Source organism: Parasteatoda tepidariorum, chromosome 11 (genome assembly GCF_982258835.1).
Source record: "Parasteatoda tepidariorum strain Cologne lab strain chromosome 11, Ptep-v5.0, whole genome shotgun sequence".
Taxonomy (NCBI): Eukaryota; Metazoa; Arthropoda; class Arachnida; order Araneae; family Theridiidae; genus Parasteatoda; species Parasteatoda tepidariorum.
Window position 1 is genome coordinate 51,071,849 of NC_141765.1, and position 9,472 is coordinate 51,081,320.

The following is a 9,472-nucleotide window of genomic DNA, read 5'->3' on the forward strand; positions in this document are numbered from 1 at the left end:
TCCACTCAAAAAGTGTTATTGACAAAAAAACGAACTTTTAAGCAACTAAAAAAATAATTTTTTAAAATTTTAATAAATTTATTTCTTTTTAAAAGAGTCAAGGTTTGTAAATGAAACTTTTTGTCGGCATTCGACTGTAAATGGGTTTACGGGTATACGGATGGGTTTAAATGACTCAATTTCTTTTTTCTATTTTTTTTTTTTTTTTTTAAATTTTTCGTCTCATCCTTCAAGTTAGAGGCTTTGAAGTTTGAATGTGATACAAATCTTGCGTTCAAAATTAAAAGTATATTACTAAAAAAATCCATAAATTTCTCAAAACTCGTTTGTGTAAATTTAACTCGTTTTGAGCCTAATCTCTCTTCTCGATAATTTCGTAAAAAAATATGCCACATTTTGAACCATGAAATCTCTATTTTGTACCATAATATTGTGCAAATTTGCTGCAAATCTTATTAAATTGAAATCTAATTTCGAGTAAGTTGATAATATAGTTCAACTGAGCATCAGATTAAAGTTACAACATATTTAAATTGTCACGATTTAGATCAACAAGTCCCAAAGCATCTATAAGTTTATTTCTTCTCTATTATTCTTCTTCGCCAATAAATTTGCCAATAAATGAAGTTTGTCCTTCCTGAGCTAAGTTATATTCACTAGTAATAATTAGTTTTTCTAATGGCTTTGAAGTACTAATTTTAGACCTTCTCTGTAACTATCCTAGTAAGTATTGAAATTCCTCACTGGTTTTGGGACACGAACCTGCGAACCTCTAAATAAGCGGTTCCCAATTTCTTTAGGCCGCAGAACCTTAAATGACCATGCTTCATTTGGCGGAACTCCGAAATTACAGAAAAAAAAGTTCATTTGCAGCTGTGAATATACGAAAAAAAGACTATTAATTGTATTGTAAATATTTAATATGAAAATAAAATCTTTTAAATTCTGAATTTATTGGTCTAAGCATTTGCTGAAAATATTATAAATCGGCTGAATTACGGTTTTCAAAAAAGAACTGTTATAAATGTTGAGAATAAAAATGTAATTCTTTTATCTTAATTTTAATTATTTTATTTTAAATGAAAAACCTCGATGAGAAATACTTATGAAATTTTTTATAAATGCAGATTTTTTTCAAAACTTATTAAATGCGTTGTTAATTAAAAAATTTTATTAATTTTGCTCCATCTTGTATTTGGCAATACATAAATAATTTCATATAAATAACCAAAATACTAACAAAATTATGAATTATTGGTTGGATATAAATACAATTATTAGTGGTTAGGAAGAAATTCTAACTCTCGGAACCCTTGTGATCCCTCCACGGAACCGTAGGGTTCCACTGAACAACTTTTGGGAACCTCTGCTCTAAATAACTGTCCCGACCTTAGCTTCTTAAATATCCTGATCTGAGAAGGGGGTAATGAAAAAGTTATACGTTAGTCAGTTTAACCCGTAATGAAGCGTTAGTTAGTTCCTGCTAACATTATTTATTAAAAGATGATAGTTTTCTGCACTTGCATATACCTATTTTACCCCAAAAATAGCTTAACAATGCCATTTTAGTCCTCAGTTTCGAAGGACCTCACTATATTTTTAAAAAAAAAATCCCATGGTTTAAATAGTATGCCACTTTCTTACTGCTTTACTTTAATCACCTCGTCTTTAATTATGGTCAATCAGTATTACAATAAACAATATTTTGAGAACTAACCAAGTACACTACATGAGCTTGACCTTCGCTATATAAGCTGAATCATTTTAACTTCAATTAAAAGTAAAGCAATATCGTGCACGCATGAATGATAACACAATAGTATTTGATCTCATTCAGAGATAAGTAAACAGGCAGTTTTAAAGTTGAGAGGACATTTTCCTTTTCAAAGAACCGCAATTAAGCATCTTAATGCAATCACGTATTAACTCTTAAAGGAACTTAATCTCACCCGTTACACATACTTAGAGATTTCAACAGACATGTGAAACGAGACAGGCAGGATTGAATCCGGTAATTAGAATTTAGATGAATGATTAGTGGTTTTTTTTAATGCATCAGTATGTTTGTTGTTTATAAAGATAATTCCTCAATTTCTAATTACACTGCGTTTATACAAATACTTGATCTTGGCTAATTTTGGAATGGGGATTTCAAATTTGAAATTAGTTTTTCTCCTAAAGTTAAAATTTTTTTTCAATAAAATTTCTAGTCTATTTTTTTTTCGAAATGTTCGAATTTAAAAATGTTATATATCAAGGGGATCACGTAAATGTGAGTAATTAGGAAACATCATCGGAATTAGAATAACTTAGGAACTCATGACAAGAAATATCGCCGAACGCAGATAGGGGCTCCTCCCTTTTATCAACTGCTCAGAAGTGTGCTAAAAACAGTTCATAATAGGAGAGCACCGCTAGTGGTGTCTGATGACATTTCCACGCATGTATTCCGATGCAATTTTAATCTTGATGAAGTGCCCTAACTCCAATAGAAATTTGTCGTGTCATTTATGCGACCCCCTGTTATATATAATGTTTTCAAACGAGCATTTTGACAAAAAATTTATGAAATGCCCTAACTCCAATAGAAATTTGTCGTCTCATTTATGTGACCCCCTGTTATATATGATGTTTTTAAACGAGCATTTTGTCAAAAAAATTTATGAAGTGCCCTAACTCCAATAGAAATTTGTCGTGTCATTTATGTGACCCCTGTTATATATAATCTTTTGAAACGAGCATTTTGTCTAAAAATTTACGAAGTGCCCTAACTCCAATAGAAATTTGTCGTGAAACGAGCATTTTGTCAAAAAATAGATTAAACCTGCCATTTAAAAAAAACTGTAGCTTGAACAGAGAAACCGATTGCAAATTCGAAGTCAGCGATGTGAAAGTATCTAAGATCTGCTGCAAAAACTCTCAGGCAATAGAAAACAACAAATAAAAATTCCGCCTGTGTGATTCGAACTTAAAAAAGGGAAAAAAAATAATTTTTTTTTTAAATGGAGCTGCAGGATACTCTTACCGCATTTTTATAAATATAGTATTTATTTCCTTTTAGTGGATTTAATACAATATGAAGAAAAAAAAATGCTTTAAAGAAACAGAAGTTGAGAGATTCGAGAAAAGATGCGTAATTATAGTATTTCGACATGAATTTGAAGTAAATTATTTTCAAGTATCTCGTATCTCCCAGTAGTTTTTTTCTTCAGATTTTAGACTGCGTGTGAAATTTAAGAGTGAGGTGGTGGTTAGAATTTAAATGAATGGTTGGAGGTTATTTTGAAAGCATCAGTATAAAAAAAATTAGAATAAATTATATTTTTTATAAATCATTCAACAAATAAAAACATATAATATATTTATTTTAAAATTGGAACCACAAGATACTCTTACAACATTTTTTATAGATAAATATTTTAATTTGTTTTTAATTGCCAATGGAATCTATAAATGCTGCACATATGTCGGTTAAAAAATTCTCTTAGTAGTTCTTTTTTTAAACATACGTTACCGATTTACAGATTTAGGTTTTATTTTTGGTAAAAAGAAAAAAGAATTAAAAAACAGTTTGCCCCTTTTTTCTTTATTTATTTTTTAATTCAAAGAAAAAGAAATTATAGAGAAATAGTTCTTCAGTTTGCATTTTAAATAGTCCCGCAGTGGACTGTTCGTTAAGACAAGGTTCCCAGTGTAACACCGAATTCAAGAATCACTTGCAGCGGTTGATGTGCAGGTGGATGACCACTTGGATCAATCTACGAAGGGACCGAGGGAGTGCGGTATTGATCCTCGCTTAAACTGTTCGATCGTAAAGTGCTCGACTTCGCACGCAGGTCGTCGGGCAACCGAAGCGGGGGTGCCATCCCCTCTGCAGAGGAACAAAATTGTGGTGGCGTCTTCGGATGATCCTCAGGGACGTTTCCCAGTCTGTCGCCAATAGTCCATTGTGCAGTTCTAGTGTGACGTAAATGAACTACAACAACATTTTAAATAACGCAATAGAACTGAGAAAAATAGATACAGTTTTATAATTAATATATTCAGAAAAGGTTATTATGTTTAACAGAAACTTGTTTTATGACTAAAATAAATCCTTGCATACAAAAGTCGAGGGTCAAAACTGTAATTTATATTTGTAAAATAAGTTATAAACTGTAATTAATGCGTAAAATATGTTAATTAATAAAGGTTTGCAAACACAATGTACATTTATGAAAAATTAATACTTAAATAATAATTAATTAATAATTATATACATCTCAAAATAATTTTGAATTTTTTAATTTGTTTACCAAATTAATTTTTAACTATTTAGAAGGATTACTGGATTTACAAAAGTAAACAAATAAAAACATAGGTTTGCAGCTGCACTTTTTAAAAAAAAAATTAGTTAGGATATAGTATACTTGTGCCTAAGGTTTGATTTAGCAACAAATGTACATTTCATGCTAATTATTAACTCGTGCAATATGAAAATACCCATTTTACAGTAAAATTTATTTTTACCATAAAATATTATATCTTAAATTTTAAAGTAGTATCTATTTAAGTGAAGTGATTCAGTGATTTCATGGTAATTATCACTGTAAAAATTACGGTATATCAGATTTTTTGTTTTGTGACATATACCGGTTAAAAAAATCATCGTCAACCTGAGTGCCGGTACTTTTTACTGTAATTTGATCCGGAATTTTTTACAGTGTAAAACTACACAGTCTTTTTTGAGACGGTTAAACGCGTGCATTATAAAGTTAAATGAATTTTTTTCAATATGAATTTGAAATAAATTATTTTTAAACATTCTTTTTTTTTTAATTTTTTCCCTGTCTCTATATTTTAGAGTGTATATCACAGATTCGTGTATATCACATTTTCATTTGAACATATTAAAGAAAAAATTGCTTTTAAAAAAGATAACATGAAAAATTAGAAAAAAGATGCATTGCAAAATTAAAGGAATTTTCTTCCAACCTAAAATTCGAAGTAATTTATTTTTATGTCTTTTTCTTTAAAACTTATATTATCTCGATGTTTTGTAAATCGCATCAAACGTTCGGTTGGTATGTTTCAAATATTACTTTCGAAAAGCTTTTGCATGCTTGTACTAAAAAAGAATTTCATAAAATATAACGAAGTCTTTAAAATAGTATCGTTACTTAGATTTAGCTTCGTTGTGGTAATAGAGCTACTAAAAGATCATTCCTTACATTATTAAGAACAAAGATACACCATCATAAACTCTTTAAGACCTTGTTAATTACAAATCATGTATCTTAACTTTCCTTTAGTGTTTAGTATGTTGTCATTACATAAATGCAAATTAGCAATTTGTTACTTCAACGCTTGTTGCAGTACGTTGAACTCTGATCACATGATATAGGTTACTGGCTCTGAGAACGAGGATACTAACTAGGTTTTTTAATTGCATCTTGGTTGTTTCTTTTTTACCTTTTTTATACTGCCGTACCCTACAGGTAGTTTTTTAGATCTGCTTTTATGTAGGTCACGAGGGACAACATAGATAGCCGTAATGTTGCCAAAACAAGCAAATAAAAATAACAAAACTTGGAGAAAACTATTCACTAGAGGAAGAAGTTTATACATTATGAAACTTGACCATTAAACTTATTGAAATTCGCTTTCTAGAGGTTGCAAGAACATCACGGAAAGCGAGGATTTTGATTTTCTACAAACATTAGAGGAGGATTGTAATTTTACTAACCTAATAATCTGCGTGAACTTCGTTGAAAGTGATGAGGTCTTAAATGTCTAACAATGATGAAACACGAAGAATGATAATAAAGTATCGTTTCATGAAGTGAAGTATGTATTGTGAAAGATCAGAGAGTGCAACTGCTAATCAAATTATTTTTTTTTCTTTACGTGTAAGAAAAAATAAGTATGACTTCTCAATATGATTCCTTCCTTTCATGACGAATTTAAATTGAAGAAATGTAGAAGATATGTATCTATCTATCTATCGATATATATATATATATAATATATATATATATCGATATATATATCAATATATGTATATCGATATATATATATGAATCGATATATATATATATCGATATATATATCCATGATATATATATCGATATATATATATAATATATATATATCGATATATATATATATATCAATATATGTATATCGATATATATATATATGAATCGATATATATATATATCGATATATATATCCATGATATATATATCGATATATATATATCGATATATATATCATGGAAAGTCATCAGTTCAGGTTGCCAAAAAATCTAATTTTCAAAATGGTATTTACCCCCCCCCCCCCATTCACAGTGTTCCGATGTTCTGAATATCTGAATTTGTAACGCTCACAGTTATGTTTTATTTAAAAAAAAAATTTGTCTAGTTGTTTAAAAATTATGGTGTTCCTTTAAAAAATGAAAGAACTAACGTCATTTCTTGAGCGAATTGTCCTTTGAACTTCAGTGATTTCAGAATTTGTTTATTTATTTATTATTCAGGTATTATTTTTATTTCATAAATTTAAAATTTTAGTTTAGGCCTTTTATATTACTTACTTTTAAGAAGAAATAAAACAGCTTTAAATAACTACATATATCAGACTGTCTTTAGTTATTTGCTTTCGTATTTTTTTCAGCTATTTCATTGCTTCAACTTTTTCTTTACTCTTTTTTTAAAATCTGTAAAAATGAATATGCAGAGTATAACAATTTTAGTTATAACTATCATTTCAATTAATGTTATTATAATGCTTTTTTAAATTTACTGTTGTGTTTTTATCTGAAAAAATAGTAACCACGGTAGGTCATGAAAAATTCTTGGAATTATTCATGGAAAGTCATGAAAAGTCATGGATTTGAAAATCTAAAATTTTGCAGGTACCCTGAATATATAACTCATAAAATAAGTTCAAAATGTACAGAAAACATGAGAAAAAATTTGCAGAATAATGAAAAGAAAGAAAAAAATAATTGAAATAAAATATCATTATAAGAAAATTTAAAACATTAAAAATTTAAAATGTTAGAAAGCACTCCTTTTTGCGGATATAATCGTGTGAGCTGATGAAGAGATTATTTCTTTTTTTCCTGTATTTTTATTTAAAAAAATGTTTTTAATTTTTTATTAGTTTTTTTTTTATTTTAATAATTTTCTTTATGAGTCTTTTCGTTATTCTGTACATTATATATATATAAATTCATTAAAATAATAATATTGATAAATATTGGTTGAAAGGTCATATTTAGCGCTTTTTCTGTAAATTCATCAAAAGGTATAAAAATTAGAAACGAATTAATTTATTATTACAAATTAATCTTTCACGACTTCTTAATTTGTATAAATACATGATTAATTTAAGAATTGTATCAGAATAACATCAAATGCTAAAAAGAAATTGGTAAAAAAAAATTTAAAATTTTTCTCGAAAGCAATCGTTAGTTAATATAAATTCTTCTTAGAAAAAAATAATTATATTAATGGTTAAAAATATGCTATGTTTCTGAGATAGAATATATTTCGGTTGCTTTTAACTCTAAAATAATAATATTTACTAAAAAACCATTATTAGTAATTTTAATGTAAATAATTGAAAACATATGAAATTAAAAACCAAAATGATTAGGATTACGAATTAATTTTTCTTTACATTTTATTTAATACAGATACTCTATTTTCTAAGGAATTCAACTAAAGTGAGCAAAAAATTCTTTAAGTACATTGGACAAAAGAATTTGATTAATTTTCCTTTCAAGCAAAAGGCAATCAATTCAAATCCGTCTGAAAATCAAATAAATGTAATAATGGTGAAAAATTATTTTGAAAAAAGTTTAGAACGAAGGTCAAACTGTTAATGGCTTTTAAATGTTGTTAGTCAACTTTACCTTCAAGTTTTGAACTTGATGGATATTCTAAGCGTAGGAAGTTTGAATGTAATTTCAAAGTTATTTAATTTCAGTTTTTAGTTTTTCGAGCGTTTTAATGCCAACGGTTAACAAAAATAATTTTCGATATGTTTTGTTTTTCATTGGTTAATGTCGATTCGAAATTCCCGAGTCAAATGCCTTTTATCACATTTGATGAAGATAAGAACATTTTAAAGTAATTTAAAACATTCGAAATAAAAATTCATATGACGTACACAATCACTGTAAAAATGGATACTCAAATAACACGAAACTATCTTCATTTATGACTATACCATTTTCGAGTATATGCTCCGTGCAAAAAATTTCGTCAAAGTGAAGAAATAACTATCGTCACTTCTTCAACGAAACGAATTTCGTCAAAAGTAAAGAAATATTTTGTCATTCTATTTTTTCCTGAAAAAGAAAAACTCGTAGTGCCTAATGTATCGAACTTCTTTAATAATCACTTTAACGTGAGCACCATCTTTATAGCACACAACAACAAGGTCAGATAGCTTAACTGCACTCTCGCCCAAAACTGGATTCGAACCCCGGATCATCATGTTAAGAAGAAAAGTCCTTTACCACCATACAATCAGGTTGGCTTAATTCGTCACTTTATTTTCAATTGTTTAGTCTTTAATCTAGTTTCGTCATTCTACTTAAAAATTTCCCACATTGAGGCTTCGAGTGGCGGAAACATTTTCGTCATACATTTGAGAGTTCCCACTTCGTCTCAAATCAACGGGATTTTGTGACGAAATGATTCTCAAAATTAACGAAATACGGCTCAAGGATTTCTTAATCGTCAAAAGTAAAAATGTTTTATTTAAACTTAACTTAAAACAACTTAAAAGTTGCTTGTTGACCACTCAAAGGAATCGTTTACAATCGAAAGGAAACATAAATTTGAAACAGGGGTCAGCCACGTAAGTTTCAAGTCAACGTCCCCTTTTCATTTAAATAGCATTTTTTATCTTTAAAAAAAGAGAGAGAGATCGTTTAGTATCCATATCTATCGATTTTTAAACCAGGCACAACTTCTAAACCAGCTGAACTTATAATCCTATGCATGTATGCTAGTATCCATGCTAGTCGGTTTATCATATTAAATAAACAAGCTCAGAAAGTATCAATTTTAATCATAACTCACATTTGCGAAATTATAATTTACCCCATTTTTTCTAAACCCCATAGGTTTGCATGTAGTTCGGTAAACGTATTAGTTTTCAGTATTATTTGGTCTCTGTAAAGGAACTTATCTAAAATCTATACGGCAACATGCTGAGGTAACTTTAGAATGTCCCAAAAAAGAGTTAAAATAAAAGGATTCACTATTGGCACGATCATTCACACCCTGGGCATTCCACAAAATAAGTCGAACAAACATCCTGAAATAGGTTAAACAATTTGTAATGATTTTACAGAGAAAAGAATGCGGAGAACGAATTGACAAACCGCAGCGGTATTTTTTTTAAGAATGACTTCCGTATTATGGTGTTTTTACGTATAATTTCCACTTTTATGAGAAAATTATCAGATCCGTTA